Source organism: Lygodium microphyllum, chromosome 3, assembly GCF_053477565.2.
Source record: "Lygodium microphyllum isolate KBCC chromosome 3, Lygodium_microphyllum_v1.1.10, whole genome shotgun sequence".
In the NCBI taxonomy this organism is placed as follows: Eukaryota; Viridiplantae; Streptophyta; class Polypodiopsida; order Schizaeales; family Lygodiaceae; genus Lygodium; species Lygodium microphyllum.
Window position 1 is genome coordinate 190,680,933 of NC_141137.1, and position 18,303 is coordinate 190,699,235.

The 18,303-nt window shown below is 42.5% G+C and overlaps 1 pseudogene; it reads right to left on the reverse strand.

The window, feature by feature from the left end:
• Positions 1 to 5,202: 5,202 nt before the first annotated feature.
• On the reverse strand, positions 5,203 to 17,970 carry LOC148039350 (uncharacterized; annotated as a pseudogene).
• Positions 17,971 to 18,303: the final 333 nt, after the last annotated feature.

Below are 18,303 nucleotides of genomic sequence, written 5' to 3' on the forward strand. Positions count from 1 at the left end.
ACAAAGCCATTACACAAGGGATGCCCAAAGATTGGCAAAAAAATTGGATAAAAGCACTCTTTAAGAAAGGGGATGCAAATCAGCCCACTAACTACCACACCATCATGGTTGGATCTTGTATGTCTAAGCTTCTAGGGAGTATCATGGAACAAGCCATAAGCTCATGGACGGAGACAAATGATAAGCGTGTGAGAGGATGGATGGGCTTCAAACCCAAGCATAGCACAATAGATCACCTCATCTCACTCCAAGTTTTAATGGAAGAGAGTTGGCTCAAAGGGGAAACTTTGTATTGTTGCTTTGTAGATTTCACAAAAGCATTTGACACAATCCCTAGAGCTGGATTATGGCACAAAATGGAAAGTATTGGGGTTCCAATGCATCTCAAAGTCACAGTGGCACATCTCTATCAACAAGTTAGATGCCAACTAAAAAACACATATAGGTCTTTCCAAGGAATTCTAAAGCAACATGGGAGTTAAACAAGGCTGCCCTTTATCTCCAACTCTTTTCGCACTATGCATAGATGAGATTGAGGACTTCATACCTCAAACACTAGCACAAGAAAAAAACAAACCAGCCATCGAAATGCTTACACTTCTACTACTCATTAATGTGAATGATGGGGTGCTCTTTGCACATGATATAATATCTCTACAAAAATTGGTTGATGCACTACATGCCTTTTGTGAAAACACTGGTCTCTCCATCAATGTAGACAAAACAAAGTTTATGCTAGTGAAAACTCGCTAGAAGGAAAATCGGCCAATCCTCAAGTACCAAACGAAGCAAATTGAAAGAGTAGACAGCCTCAAGTACTTGGGAATAGATATCCCATCTAATTATGCTTGGGGACAATGTGCATGAAACATGATCAACGCCGATCATGCCAAATACTACCAATTTGAAAACATGTGCATGCAAAAAGTTATAAAATGATGGGAGATCAAAGCCATTATCTTTAAAAAATGTGTAGTGCACGCCCTTTTATACAAGGTGGAAGTTTGGGGTGCTAGCATTTCAACCCACACATGGAATGAGATAGAGAAGATACAAAAGAAGTTTCTATGTAGACACTTGGGAGTAAAGAAAACAACACCATATTCAATGCTACTTTTGGATACAAGCAAGAGGCCTCTAGAGGTGAAAGCATTGAAAAGAATGTATGCATACATCATGAAAGTTAAATTGATGCCCACCACTCGAATTCCCCGCATAGCATGGGAAGCGGGAAGCGCACCACAAAAAACTAAAAGAGTAAATTCATAACCTCAAGTCTTATACAAGACATCAGAAAATGGTTTGCGAAATGAAATGTGGAGGCATATGTGGACATGCCTATTGAAACAGGGAAAGAAGGAGAAAGTATGCTGAATTTTGACATAGCAATACTTGATTGCCTCCACACCAAATGGCAAACAACCACACATAGGTCCAATTTCGAATACTACGGCAAACATGTCAACCCAACATATTGGGAGATCTATAAAACACATCAACCGGAAGCTCAAGCTCACATCCGAGCACCCATGCCTCGTATGGCAAGAAGAGCCATATCTCTGGTGTGCACGAGGTCACACATGCTTAAAATAGAAACAAGCAGCTCGCTGAAAATAGATGCTCAAAAAAGGATATGCACGTCTTGGAGACAAGGCTCACATGACATTGGTAAGCCATGCATATGCACACATTCAAGTTAATTTTCAAGAGCTCATCTATGGATGCAACACTCTCGTAGATCTGCTTTTAAAAATAGATCCCTCCCCTACAACTCTCGAGACATATCTCACCTGCATACTAGAACACCACAAAGTACTTTTGGAAACACCCAAGGATAACACAAGTCATACACCTCCACAAGGGGAGAATATCTTCAGTTCTTGAGGGTCCCATGGGTCATTTTGGCCCCCCGTAGATATAAATATCAAATCAAATCAACTATGTGTGTGTGTGCGGGTGCACACGTGTGCACATGCACACATGCATTGTACACACACACACATATATATACATATACATACATGCATGCATGCATGCATGCACACACACACACACATATACATATAGATAGATAGATAGATGTGCGTGTGTGTGTGTAAATATATACAAGTACAAGCTACTTCAAGATAGGCTGAATTTTTTGAGCTACATTGAGATATACTCTTCAAGGGCAATATGAGCTATGTTAGGGCAATTTAGATGGGATGTAACATCAACTAGCAACCTTTCTACAAGTTAAATAGGACAGCCCATTCTTCAATGAGTTTAGAGGCTCAGTCCAATGGTACTATAGGAATTCTATTTGGTTTTTATTCCCCCCTATTGCATGAGGTGGCCTATAGGTATAGGTGTGTTCTCTAATAGGTAATCTACCATTGATTGTATTTGAATCCCATCTTGAGCTTGAGTAATAAAAAAAAAGAAGAAATAAAAAATGGTATCCTCAAAATCAACCTCGTTATACCTAGAGGGTGCAAGATGCATCCAAAAAAAAAGTGCCCATGTTCCAATTGACCATAACACTAGACACAAGACACAAGATGTCCAAGGCAGCTTGAAAAGTCTCAAAAAAATCCTTATTCTCCACATATAGAGATACATCGTCTACTTATTCCACATCAAGCAAATCCTCCTCTACACGAACAGGTAATTGTTGTCCCAAGATGCTCATAGCTAGTTGTTACATAACAATATTTCATTAGCCTCCACATATAGAAATGCATCCATACATATTCCACATCAAGCAAATCCTCTTCTACATGAAGAGGCAAACGTTGTTGCAAAATGCTCTTACCAGTTTGATACAAAAAGAAGACATGGTTTCAATAACCAAGATAAACAATTAAGATGGGGAACAAATCTCGCTAGGCTAAAGGAACCACCTAACCCACCTCCAATCACTAATCTATTGATGAAAATCAATATAAAGCAAAGACTCCAATGATCCAAATATGAGGAAAACCCAATCTCAAAAAAATGTCCTCTAGAAAAAATTAATCACCTTTGTTATAGAACTTTTTGTAGTTCTATCTCTCCTATTGTGCCCACTTAGCTACCTCGTAAAAAGTAAAAACATTGTTGAAATTACTATGATCCTAGACAAAACCTATTTATGAATCATGAATCCTGTATGGCAACCAATGTCTCAATCTTGTGTTGATCATCTTTGACAACCCATTAAAGGTAGTTGACAAAAAAGTAATAGGTCTCAACTATCTTAGCTCTAATTTGTCTATCTATTTTGGGATTTTTAAAAATTAGACCAAAAGACAAACTCTCAAGCATCCTATCACTGCTTAGCATTCCCTAAAACGAGAGCAACAAAGGCATCTTAACCTCCTCCCAAAACAAAATAAAGAAAGCCTTCATTAAACCATCCTCTAACATGCATTTTCGTCCATTTTGAGACTGAAATGCATGAGCATGTTTTATCTCTAAGAAGGGAACTAACAAAGCAATAGCCATCACCTTTGAGACAATGCTAGGCAATCAAGATCATATAATGTGTCCATCTACCATCACCTCCTCTATACATATATATGCTAGAAACAAAGTAGCATTAAAATTTTATGCATAACATCCTTTGGGCTTAATTTATATCTCCCTCAAAAACTCTCAAAGTTCTCCTCTAGCCATTGATCCTCAAAAATTCTATTTGTTCAATTGCCCCTTTGGCCCTAAAATGTTATGTTGGTCTATAGAACAATTCTACATCGCTCTCTACCACCTAAACAAGACAAGGAAGAATCTCCTACTATTTGTGCCAAAGTAGAAGCTATGAAGAAAGTAGACATCTCTTTAGGTCCCTCCCATCCTCTTTCACTCTCCTCCTCTACTTCTAATCAATAAACGCATCTCACTTGACTCTATTAGCAAAGAGGCAACCACCAACAAAATCCATAGAATCAATCCAATCTCTCTACCTTACCCCTACATTCCTATCTCCTAAACCTAATAATAGAACCTACCAACAATCCTCCACAGTTTTTGAAGACAACTATAGGTCAAATTGTCTATCTAAAAAGATCATACTTACTTGTGAAATGTCAATGGTCACAAAAAATGAAAGTCTTTCACTAGAAAGCTTCTACATCTTCATCAAAACAAAAAAAATCAAACCTTCCAAACAATCAAGATTAAGGGAACAAATAACATGTGCACAAGGTCCACGAAATGCCTATTAACACCATGGTGAGAAGAGTCATCATGAAGATAAAGATTACTCGATCTCAAAGAATTTTTCCAACTTCACCACTAGTTGATCCCATAGCAACCTTGTTCCTCTTACTCCTAACCAAGTCACACTCACTTTTCCTTTCCTATGATGGTCTTTGTCAACCTTGTCTTTATATTTCATCTTACTTCCACTTCTTCTCACTATTTCCCAATGACCTTCACATCTACTCCCACACAAGCAATTCCTTCTTTCCCAACACACCCTCATTATCCCTTTGTTCAACCTTCTAACAAGCCCATCATGTGCTACAAATGTGAGGAGTATGGTCATTACCAAGGTCATGGTCTCCTCCATGTCCTCATTAACTTGAGTCTACAATCATTATTCTAGAGATTGCCAAAAGCTATGCCCTTCCCCGTCTTTTGCTCCTCTCACTACAAATTTCACATTTCCCAACTCTTATTTCATATCGGCTAGTAACCCTCAAGTGTTTGCCCAACCTCTTAATTCCCACTTTCCTTGCATCCCAACTAGCTCTTCCACCTTAAGTGCCCTCGCACTATACCCAAACGCTTCCCCTTTGCCTTGGGATGGACCATTCACCATCCAACTTTCAACCCCATTCCTCCTCCCCATGTTCTCCTCATTCCTCTTCTTCAACTTCCTACACCTTAGAGGAGGCTTGTCAAAGGACACCTATAAGCCATCTCTCTCTAAAACCTCATTAGCTTTAGTTTCTCCTTAAGAGATGGCCTTGGCCAAAGCAATTCCCTTCCACATCTTTTGCTCCTCCTGCAACAACTTTCACATTTCCCAACTCTTATTTTATCTCGACAAGTAACCCTCGAGTCTTTGCCCAACCTCCCAATTCCCACTTTATTTGCATCCCAACTAGCTCTTTTTTCTTTTTTTCCTCAAAAAGATCCTATCATTAGTTATAATCAAAACCACCCGGAGGCTAAAATGTCCATCAGGACAAATACAATGATACAACAGAGGGGGAGACTCTCCCACAAGTAGTAAAACTAGAGTGTGGCTATCTCTGGAGCCTTAGGTGGGGGGAAAAGCCATACAGGCGGCCGATACTACCATCGAATAGTCCCTAGAGAATAGGTGTAGAAGGGTCCCTTCCCCCACTGCTCGACGAAAGCATGCCGACGCCAAATCATCTCATCTGAATCTCCCTGTATCTGATCATACTGCCCCCTAAGCGTGTGAATGAGCTCCACCTAGAAATCTCTCATTGTCTCAGCTGGTGGAATAGGACGTCCCTCAAAGATCCGTCGACACCAAGCTCGCCAAATAAACCATAGGCCAAAGCTGCTGATAAGCTCCCACCTCGAATCGTTGTCGCCTCCTCTCGGAAGGGATGAGGGGTCTGTAAGCTGAATGCGTTGAAAACCATGGTGGCGACGCTGTAAGATGATGCTATCTACTGAAAGCTCATACCCTAAAGCAAGCCCGGTCAGTGTACTCCAGGCCACCACACCCCAAGTATATACCTGGCCCTCTGCAGTACTCATCAGTTGCATGACTCTGAGCCAAATCTACTAGGCTAGCGGGCAGTCCCATAAGCAATGGCGCTGAGACTCCTCAAGACATCTGCAGCCTGTGCAATCGGGAAGTCGTCCACCAAAGCGAAGCCATGTACCAACCGGAGCTCCTCGATGAGCAACAAGCCACTGAAACATAACAATACGACGAGGTTGTTGGCTACCCCATATGCGCTGCCAAAACTCTATTAAGAATTGGCTAGAAAGACCTTGGCACCTCCAATGCTCAGCTGCTGCAGGGTCCCCCTTTCGCCGAGCAAGGAGGATATGACGGCCAAGCCGGGCTGTATACTGAAAAAAGGGGATAGGCGGCCTGTCTGCTCCAACAAAAGGGTCCCGCCACTGCCACTCACCTAGATCCCACTGTAGACGAACTAAGGGTCTGGATCCCCAAGCCCATAGTCTCCACTCCTGAGCCCCCAAGATAGAGTCTGAATCTCAGTCAATAATCCACTGACGGTCACGAATACCAACTACCAGGATCCGCTGAAAAGTGCAAGAGGAGACAATGCAATCCTCTACCTGTACTCTCTAAAGCCGACCTACTGTCCCAACCTCAAAGAAAAGAGATGTGGTACTCGTGCAACCCCTCACGGCAATAAGCATCTCTGTCCTAGTGAACACTCCCATCCAATGAGGTGCATCTGTGACCTGCTACTGCAACCAGTGTTCAGGGATGGCCTCACTAATATCACTGATCATAAGCGCACTACCACGCATCCCTCACAAGCACTCTCTCTGGCCATCCTCCGAAAGTCGACGAAAATGGAGCCAATCGCTCAAGCTCCTAGCCGGTCCTACCGCCATAGTCCCCCCACGAAACATGTGGTCAAGAACCCAGCATATGTCCTCTATCTGTACGCACCAAAGGGTTCCAGACCAGAGGCTGGCGCAAACAAGTATCCTAATCTGAGGGGGAAATCTGAGAAAGAGCAGGACGTAGCATCTCCCAAGTCCTCAAGATACAGCAAGCAAATCTGTCCTCCACTCGTTGTGAGAGAGCCACTCGATGCATCTCCACAAAAGTCCATCTAATATCATGCTGCCAGGAACCCCCGGTGGCTGGAGTGCATTCGCGTAATCTGTGGAGGAGAAGCATCTTCCAGGGCTCTGCACCCGGAAGCAGACTACGAACTACAAACTTGCCAATGAGAGCTCGGCTCTGACAAGCAAGATCAACAATCCCCAAGCCCCCATGCAAAGTCGGCAAGGTGATAATCGGCCAAGCAACCTTGGTCCTAGTGGCATCCCCGTTCTTGTCGGACCACAAGAAATTCCTGATTAGCCTCTCAACCTGGCTAATACAAGAGCTCGAGAAAACCCAGCACGAAGTCACATACCACATAGTCGCCAAAAGCACCTTGTTAGCTACCACTGCTCTCCCTGCCAGTAATAGTCTAGCTGAACTCCAAAAAATCAGCTTCCTTCTGATGCTCAGAAGGAGAGGCGCAATCTGCTGCTCTGCAGTGAGCTCAAGGCCTATCTGGCAGCCCAGATACTGCACAGGTGTGCCCTCAGGAATCCAGCGGAATGTCGGATCAGGCAGCCACTGAGGAAGGGCTCCGTCCCCGATCCAGAAACCACAACTAGCTCTTCCATGATAGGCATCCTCACACTAGACCTAAAAGCTTGCCTTTTGCATTGAGATGGACCATTCACCATCCAACTTTCATCCCCTTCCTCCTTCCCATCCTCTCCTCTGCAATCCTCTTCGACCTCCTACACCATAGATGAGGCCTTTTGAAGGACACTGATAAATCGCATCTCTCTATAACCTCATCAACTTTAGTCCCTCCTTAAGAGACAACCTTAGCCAAAGTTCTCCATTCCACTTCTACCTTCCTCTTTTTCAAAATGGGTTAGGCTCTTATTGCTTGACTATCCAACTAGTCTCTCTCACAAACTTTCAAAGTCCTCACCTCACAATCAAGATTTGGGGTGCTTCTCTAGCCATGCTATCATAGATGGAGGATTTGGTATCAATCTACCACCACAAAACACTTTGCCTACCTTGGGGCTCATACAACTTGTCCTATTCGATTCTAAATAACATTGACCAATCAACGCAACATGCCTCTCGTGAGTATAGTCAAGTAGGTTCTAATGGAAATCCAAAGGTTCACAATCTCCCTAGACTTTGTAATCATTCATCTACTCAAAACCCCAAGAGGCTTTCCCCTCCTTATAGGCCATTAGTAGCTTAAGAATGCTTGATGTGTTTTCACAAATGCTTTTCTCGGCTCTCTCGAGAAGAAACTACTTCTAGAAAATGACCTCAACCTCAACACCCATGGTTCCAACCCTCACCATTTGACAAAATACCTTTTTTGACTCTTCTTCCCCAAACACTCCAATAATTGTGAGCTTCTAGACTAGATAAAGGCCTCAAGTCCATTGCATGTCTCATGATACTTATCATAGAGTCAAAGCGAACGAATTCTAGTCCACCACCACTTCTTAGTCAAAACCGATATCTCTCTCCTATTATGTTTCCTCAGGCAACTAAATCCTCTATTGACCCTACTTCTACAATGGAAACCATAGGATTGGGCAAACTTGTCATTGATCATCAATGGAGGAAGAAAACTTATCATTCCTCTTCACTTCACCCTCACCTAATTTCATCTCTCCACCACCACCCTCTTCTCATCATGTCCCTACTTCAAACCTTCCCTTTGGTGAGCTTCCTCCCAATTGAGTAAAGAGCATGTCGACAAGTATAGCAAACATCCTCATCAAGAAGAGGAGATGAACTTAAGCTTGGACGATAAAGATCAATCAATTACTCCTTTGTCAATTGTTTACAAGGGATTAGCAAAGATAATTGATGCTAAACTTTGGCCTCTACTTCCAAACACTACTAAGAATTTGGTAACACTTGTGGTATAATGAATAACAATGTTATTTCCTTAGAAGATGCCTGACAACCAATGGCTATCCTCCTAGACTTTGAGAAGACCCATGATACAAAAGACTTAATCATTTCCAAAGAGCATTCTTAAAACTTGAAAGGCCCAATTTCCTTAAGGCATGGACCATCATTGCTTTGGCTCTTTGAAGAAGGATCGGCCCCTAATAAGATGATTGTCATCAAGAGGATGAGGGATCCCTTCTAGTTAAAGAAAACAAAGAAAGCAAAGGTTTCCTTCTAGCTCCTTATCGTGTTTTAATCTACATGGATGCTATGTCCAAACATTTGCAAGATCAAGGCACTTCTATCTATGGGATGCATCTTCATCCATGATTGTAAAAAGACCCAATTGACCCAAAATATGCACATGTTAGAACTCTACATGTAGAGGACAATGAGAAGTCTCGATAGATTATTTGAGTTTCCTTAAACACTATCTCTAATGCCATGGATCTCCACAAGAATGGGTTTGTGGGCTTTTCTATTAATCCAAAGGTCTCTTCCACTCGATATCACTAGTTAAGTTGCATTTGAAGGCCAAGAGGCAAACCACACAATATCCAAGTTTTTAGATCATCATAAACATTACCCCAAAGTAGCAATTTGTCCCTATCATTTCCTCTATTTCAAAAGAAAAGTGTCTTCGTGGAGCACCCCCAAGTCATCTTTAATATAGAGAGCCCTAGTTGTCAACCAATCTTGTAGCTTCATGTTGGTGCTTTTCACAATAATAAATTGTCAACTTCTAAAGTTCGTTCGATATTTTTGATGGGTGAACAAAAATGACTCATATGATACCAAACATAGTGTGTATTGGGATACAACCATCCAACCAAGGTCCAAAAAAGGAATTGGCATTTTGGATCTAGATAACTAAAGCAAAGCCCTATTAGGCAAGTCAATAGTGGAAAGTCTCATGCCTAGCAATCACATGTGAATCATGGGGTTAAGAAAAAGCACATCAAGACTAGTGCCCTCTCTAGCATATAGAGCTTCACCTCCACATGGTCCATACCCCTATGCTCTTCTATCCTAAAATGCTTACAAAGATAATTCCTTTCCTATCAAGATTGTCTATCATAGAAAGAGGTCTCTTTTCTAGAGTGGTAGAGATAACTACTCATTTGAATCCCATATTTAGATATTTTGATGGGCATAATCTTGAACTGTGGATTAAAACTTAGCCCTAGTAAATCTAAGAGGCTATGGAGAGATTGTCTTCATGTGTCCATGTATCAAGAGCTCACAAATAAAGTCACATCAATCAAGCTAATGAGGATGAGAGCTCTAAAGCTTAATACACAAGCAAGTTCAAAGTTGTCTCTCTCCCTTTGAGACAATGGACCACTAGACACATTGGGCTAGGACTTCAAAGAGTGGGTATGACCCCAAACTTCTCTACACAATTGACCTACCCAATTATTCCAATACTCAATGGCATTAAGTATGACTAAAGAGATTTGACCATCTTCCTAGTAGGCTCATCACTAGGCCTTTCAAGGGATTTGGAAAAAATTTTGTGCAATTTTTGGAGGAAACTTCTAAGAGCTTTAAAGACAAAAAAGGATCACACACTTTACATGGCAAAGTGGACATAATGGATTGCAAGTGGGTAGTTCATTTGCATGAATGCAGATCCCTAAGGAATGCAAAGGGTGCACTTGGCACATTTTGGAGACTTTGCATCATTGGTTGTGGGCTTGAACACTTTCTATATAAAGTGAGATAGCAAAACCTAATATTTTATATCAAAAAAGGCCCTTGCACAATAAAGACAAGAAATTGTACGCATTAAAAATAGCTCTTTGGCATTTACAAAATGCAAAAATTACTTCACTGACGTTTTTAAAGGTAACTCTATTATGGATTTTGATGCCTATGTTACTCGACGTGGCTTCTTAGATACTATATCCTATCATAGATAGCAATTGAATTTATTTTTCACAAAAAAGGAGCTCAAATCTACTTTACTTGATATAGATCATTGTAAAATCTTAGAACCTAGAATAAACTTACTCTTGTTGCATGCTACCATTAGCCAAAAAATATTTTGATTGTGCTTGATTCAACATGGGACAAAGAATGTGTGCCTTCTTCTTGAAAATGCTTGATACCTCTATACAAAAAACACTAGGGTAAACCACTTAGTTACTAGTGTCCAATCAAATTGATGCCAAATATTCATAATCTTGCAACCAAAATGATCCTTGTTCATATTGGACGCCTGCTTTACAATGGTTTACATTCACTTGATATGATTTTGTGCCAAGAAGACAAATTCTTGATAACATTAATATCTAGTAATGAAATATTTGAATTATAGTCAATTAGATGTTCTACTTTTGCATATAAACATGCCAATGTTGTGTCAAGAGCTTTTGAAATTGTCATCAGGCTACATTATTGATGTTGTAATAACACTAAGCTTTAGAACACAAATACAAAATATTATTTATGAGTTGTATCAAGACAATACAGCTCCATGTATCTTTGGAGTGTTGTTCTTTATGCCATAGCCACACATCTTTGCTGATGTACATGGATAGAGACCTCACATGTTACATGTATCATGAAAACTCTAGAAAAGTTTGAGAAAGAGACTATACTTTCAAGACTATTGTAAATGTGAAATAGGTCCTTTTTATACATATGACTAGCATAAAATATTATGGCCATGTCATTGAATTTTTCCAAATCAAAATGTACACTCTTTTTAAAAGAAATTTATGTTACCAAGGTACACACATAAGAATTGTGGCAAAAGACAAAATAACCAATCAAGATAGTAAGGTCACACAAGATAGGAGCCAACAAGGAGTTTTATCCTCCCATCTAGGAGATCCAACTCCCATATGAAAGAAAAACTGATCATCAATCCATGTATGGAAAAAGTATGCCCGCCCTCTCCTCAAGTACTCTAGATGAAAGTATCAAAGGTAGCCAATTCTCCACTCTAAGTACAAATGAGCTCTCTCCAAAGCTCTAAAAGAATATGAGAATGAGACAAAATGTGTCCACCTAATATAAAATCTACATCCACCTCTCCATGTACACGAGCTAGTAATGCTAGCCACAATGCTAAATTGTCAAAGTGGGCAACGGAATGAGAAGTGAGAGATGCACACTAGAGAGAGTGAGAGGGAGAGAAGAGAGGACTTAAGAGAGAGAGACTACAAACTACTAAAAACAACCTGCTAATCAAGAGTACAAGGGTGCTTGTGAGGGAATCCGCGGGTGAGCACCACATGGGGAAGCACACGCTATAGTGCAGCAAAGGGAGAGAAAAAAGGGGTGCATGAGGCCTCAACACTAGCAAGGGAGAGCACAAGGCAATCATGAAAATGAGGAGGAGGGGCACTTAAGTAACCCTGACCTGGCCAAGTCAATCAGGTCAACCTAGAGCAAAACGACAACTAACACCCCCTCTCAGATCCTTGGGGTAGAAACAAGTCCAAGAGATCTGGAGTGACAAAGCACCAACACCTGAGGAAGAGCTTTGGCAAATAGATCAGCAAGATTATCTTTGGTCATGCAATCTCTAGCAAGATAGTCCCATCCAGTAACTTTTCACGACAAAATGATATTGAACTTCGATATGCTTGGTCTAAGCGTGGAACACCGGATTGCGAGCAATCACCAAGCAACTTTGATTATCACACTGAATGATAATCTTCTGTTTTTGAGAAAATCCAAAATCTTCAAGTTACCGACAAAGCTAGACCTCCTCGCATGTGTCAAAGCAAGCTGCTCTGTATTTTGCCTCCATAGAAGAAAGAGCCACAATAGGTTGCTTCTTACTACTCCAAGAAATTGCTCCCAAGCCCAAAGTAAAACAATACCCTATAATGGATCTCTGTGTATCAATATCACCTACCGAATCAAAATTAGTCCATCCGATCACATGAACATCTATAGACAAGTCCCAATCTGTAAGGTTAGCAATACCTAAGGAAGGAAAAGTCTTTAGATACCGAAGAATCCACAACCTTGCCTACCAATGAGTTTTCATGGGATTACTCATGAACCCCACCGGTAAACCAACAAGAAACCTTATATCAAGTCTCGTATTCAACAACCAAATCAAAGAGCCCACTAGCTTCCTGTATAATTGTGCATCAGTGGAAGTTGAATCAACAAGAGCAGAGAGCTTCCAATGTGGGTCCATTGGAGAAGAAATAGGATCAGCTTCTGTCATACCAAATGCTTCAAGAAGCTCCTGAACATACTCTTGTTGAGAGATAAATAAGCCTTTATCATCCTGTCAAACTTCCAACCCAAGGAAGAAATGCAAAAGACCCATATCTGTCATTTCAAACTCCGAAGCCAATGCCGATTTGGTGATTTAAATGAACTTGGCATTGTTACCTATCACAATCAAGTCATCCACATAGAGAAAAGTGACAATGAACAAACCCCTCAAATGATGAATATACAAGTTAGGATTGACGGAAGAGTGTGTACAATCTATAGATTGAAAGAAGGCATCAATCTTTTCATTCCAAGCACAAGAGGCTTGTTTAAGACCATACAAAGCCTTCTTTAACCTGTAAACCTTGCCATCGGATTGTGGTTTATGAGACCCATGAGGTTGTTCAATATACGCCACCTCCTTCAAATCATCATTCAAGAAAGCGGACTCGACATCCATCTAGTACACTGGTAATTGCAACTTACCTACCAAGGCAAGAGTAGTCTTGATTGTGGCCATCAGAGCAATAAGAGCAAAAGTATCATCATAATCAAGCATGGGACGCTAGGCATAACCCTTGGCAACAAGCTCAACCTTATGCTTATCCAATGAACCATCCCTGTGGTACTTGGTCTTAAAGACCCACTTTACCCCAATTACTTTATGACCCGCGAGACATGGAACAGTTCCCAAGTCCAATTTCGTTCAATGGAGTCCAATTCAGCTTCCATGGCCTTGTGCCACACATCCTATTTAAGAACTTCACCAACATGAGTTGGCTCTCGGGTTGATAGTGCACGAATCATCAATACATAATTCATATGCAAGAATTCACCAACTAGAGCATGATCCCGCAAGCGATGAGAGTGGCAGAGACCATCATCAAAATCCCAATCAAAAGGAAAGTCCTAAAGACCAGATTCGTCCAAAGTCCTATGAGCCCACAATGGAGGGAGGAGAGCTGGTATATCCATCGAAAGAGATGGATCCTCGGGTACAGAAAGTTCAACTACATCAAGGATACTTCCAGACAAATCATTGTTGTTACCTGAAGAACCTACTACCTTCATAGGAGGTAAGAGAGAGTACATGTCCATCGGATCACCCAAAAGGGTCCACAAAAACATGTTTCTTCGACTTAGGGTCTAGCTTTGTTCGCTAACCCTTAGGAATATGCACATATGCATCAGAGCCAAACACTTGAAAGTAGAAGACATCAAGCTTCTGTCTGAAATAAGCCTCAAAGGGATTCCTGTGAGGAACGAACTATGTAGGAGATCTATTCAAGAAATGAACAGTAGTAGCAATTGCCTCAACCCAATGAGCCAGCATGGAGCGGGCCATCTCCAAAACAATCATGTTCTTACGTTCCACAATACCATTCTCAAAGGGTGTACCAGTATTAGCAAATTCTTAACGAATGCCATGTTGTGAGTAGAAACGTGACATATCGTGAGAAATAAACTCACCACCTTTATCGAAGCGAAGTGTCTTCAAGGTATGTCTCGACTCATTTTGGGCAAGGGGAAACCATTGGGAGAAGCTATGAAAAGCGTCACTCTTTTGCTACAAGAAGAACACCCAACAAATCCTGCTAAAATCATCAAGGAGTAGAAAATACAAGCTTTCTCCACGAGAAACTTCCGACAACGGTCCACATATATCCATGAGAAAAAGTTGAAGTGGAGTAGTAGCACAACGAGATGCATGTTTTAGGAAGGACTCCCGATGTTGTTTCCCTTGCAAGCAAGAATGAGACACATTCTTACTACCACCATTTGGAGGTAGACCATCCACCATCGTAGAAGCACATTATAAGTACTCACTGTTGATGTGTCTAAACCGAGCATGCCATAAATCATAGTTTGAAAGGGTCACAAGAGAAGAAGATGAAAGAGAAGGGCACTTAACTTTATACAAGCCATTCTATGCAAGGCCACTCACAAGTGCATCTAGTGACTCTGCCACACGAATCCAAAAAGTGGATTCATCAAAATCTAACACAAGACCGAGCTTACACAACTCATGCACAGACAAAAGGTTGTAGCTCAAGCGTGGGACATACAATACCTCTAAATCATGGAAACCACCAAAACCATTGTGTATGAGAGAAAGGATTCCACTATCTCGAATAGGAATCATAGAGTTATCGCCGATGAAGATCTCCCCTTGTAGGGGACGAAAATCTCGACGATCCTGCTTGCATGGAGACATGTGGCAAGTTGCCCCGCTATCAATGATCCATTCCAAATCCATGCACGTTGCAAGTCCAATTTCCCTCGAAATGTGTACCTCAACTTCAAGTTGCAACATTCGATGAAGTTGAGTTCTCCTTCTCCTCAGCTTTGTCTTTGTCCGAATCCTTGTCCGACTTCTTTGGGCAGTCCTTTCTAATATATTCAGGATCGCCACATTCGTGGCAAAGTCATTGCTTCTAAATCTTCTTCTTGATCAATTTATCTAACTTGTCATCACTCTCTAACTAGCCTTTCTTCTTTGTCGATTTCTTGCTCGCCTATCCTATCAAGGTTGTGGAATCAACCTTCGAGACAATTACCTTGAATCAGTCCTCTTGATCCAAGACCATGGGTATGAGCTCCTCCCATGTGACATCTATCATTCTTCCATATGTGATTAGTGAAGAATACAAAGCACCATACTTTTGGGGGAGTTGAGATAGAAGCAAGATGGCCATATCCATCAAAGAAATAGTTTTCCCGACATGCATGATCTCCTGATGCATCATCTGCAGTTTGTCGATGTAGTTCTTCATGGAGGAGCACTTCACAGGATCTAACTGCCGCATTTAGATCTCCAATGCCGCTCTCTTCATAGGAGTCATCCTATTATACATATGCTCCAGATGCAACCAAATCTGACGTGCCCCTTGCATATGTCGAATATGGAAAAGAACCGTCAAGGTTCAATTCAAAACAATGAATGACTGAATGTGTGCATTCAATAAGTCCCGTTGATATGCTTGCTTTTCAAAATCTATTTCCTCCTCTGTACTTGATGTTGTAGGGTGCTCCACATTTTGAAGGACCATGACTAACAAGTCATAGGTTTCCAAGACCAATTCCATTTGCATCGCCCCAATTGTATAGTTTTTCCCGTCCAACTACCTATCTACAAGAAATGTGAAAAGAGTAGAATCTTTTTCTCCCTAAGATCCTGGTACATGGCATCTTCAATGCCAAATCTCATGTCCTTGCTCCTCTTTGTGGCCTCAGATGATTCAGCCATCTTTGCTCGCAAAACACAACACCAAGAAATTTAACACAATAGCCTCCACCACACTAGAAAACTCACCGGTGTATTTGCCCCCTTTGAAGCACAAGAGATGATAGCATAGGTGGTTTTCAAGGCTGAAAACGTAGGAACAGCAGGCTGAAACTACTTGCAAATGGTCCTCCAATCGCTGGGAACAAAGTCCTCCTCAAGTCCTATACGTTTGCAAGGCAAAAATCCACTTTAATCACCAAAAGGGATGGTTTGCAACAAAAACACAGCCAGCTGTAGCAACAAAACAGCAGGTCGAAAGCCTCCTTCTCATCGTCGAAACTCCTTCCAATTAGTCTCGAAAACACCCTTCTCAATCTACAGCACTTCCAACAGCCTATGCTCTAATACCATGTCAAAGTGGGCAACGGAATGAGAGAAGTGAGAGATGCACACGAGAGAGAGAGAGAGAGAGAGAGAGAGAGAGAGTGCAAAACTACTAAAAACAATTTGTTGATCAAGAGTACAATGGTGCTTGCAAGGAAATCCGTGGGTGAGCACACGTTGCAAAGTAGCCGAGGGAGAGAAAAAAGGGCGCCTGAGGCCTCAACACTGGCAATGGAGAGTAGAAGGCGATGATGAAAATGAGGGGGAGGGGCACTTAAGTACCCCAAACCTACTCAAGTTGGCCAAGTTGGCCTGGAGCAAAAACAACAACCAACATAAATATCTCTATACACCTCTTTTGTAACTCCTCAAACAAAGTAAACAATAGAACTCTACTTACATCCTCTAAAGCACAAGAATTGCCTCTTAACATAAATGATCATAACATGGAAATCTACCTTAAAAACATGTGCCATCCAAGTCTTAGTAGCATCTAGTAAAAAAAGCTCGCTGCCGCGCTTGCAACCTCCTCGGTTATCTGCAAGATCATCGGTTCTCGCCCGAGTCATGGCGAACTCAGGGACATCTTACAGAGCAGCTTGCTTGCCGAAGTCGGCAAGATAGTTGATATACAGACCCTGGGTCGCAGTTTTTACCAGGTGGAGCTAGAGACACCTAAGGCAGCAACACGGATTATTGCGCTCTCTCCGATTTCAGTGCGGGCTGCCAGAGCATACGTCCGTCCATGGGTTCATGGCTTTGATCCTAAGGCAGAGGCATCCTCGGCATTCATTCCTCGGGAGGCGCGAGGCTTCCCAGTGACAGCATGTTTTCCTGGCTTACGACGGGAATACCTGCCCCTATTACCACAGATTGGCGGGTCCCTAGGCACTTACCTTGAGACTCCGCAGACGGCCGCTTCAGTAGTGGCCAAGGCAACGGGCCTACCATCTATGAGGATTATCACTGCAGACCTGGCCCAGCTGCCGACAGAGATTGAGCTACCGTTGTTATCAGGAGGTTGGCTCATTCAGAGGGTGGAGTATTCCGGTCTCCCGAACCAATGCTTTGCTTGTCGCAAGGTAGGCCACCTTGCGAAGACATGCCCAGCTTGATCTTAGCGCCAAGCCCGACGTCAACAACAGCAGCAGCTCAGCGGCCACCGCAGCAACCGACGCCACAGTAACCTCCTCCCCCACAAACTTCTACGAGCCAAACTCCTCAGGCGAGGGAGGGGGGTGGGCATCAGTCAACCACAGAGCCTGCCTCCGCTGACCCCTCTGCGTCATCCTTAGGTTGTTGGCAACAGCCAGGGCGTCGTCATCAGCAGGGACATCATCAAAGACCGGTTGTCAAACAGGTCTACGTTCTCACGAGGAATCGCTTCAGTGTTACAGGAGGAATCGGCACCTGCCCCTTCAGCTGAGACTGTTGTGGAGGCCCCAGCATCGGCTCCACAATCGGTCTCGATCCCCTTGGTGCCGACACCCACACCACCGCCATCTCGGCCTCCTAGCATAGCCTCGCCCATCATTAGACAATCATTGGTCAGTGATTTTTCAGCGAGCCGTGCGGCTCAGGGCAGTCGATCCAACCTTCAACCTCCAGTGACAGTTAGTACCTCATCCATGACTGCTATTCCTCCGGGCCTTGTTAGTTTTGATTATCACATGAGAGGGGAGCACTTTGGATATGAGTTCTCTCGCTTCTCTGGTGCCCAGGAGGAGAGTAGGCCTTCCCCGATTCAGGTACATGCGGTAGCGCTTGCTTCTAGAGGACTGATAGCTCTGGACTCAGCAGTGGCATTCTCCTTCCCCCTATGTGGAGCTACACAGCCACATTGGACCTTGGAGGAGGCGATGCG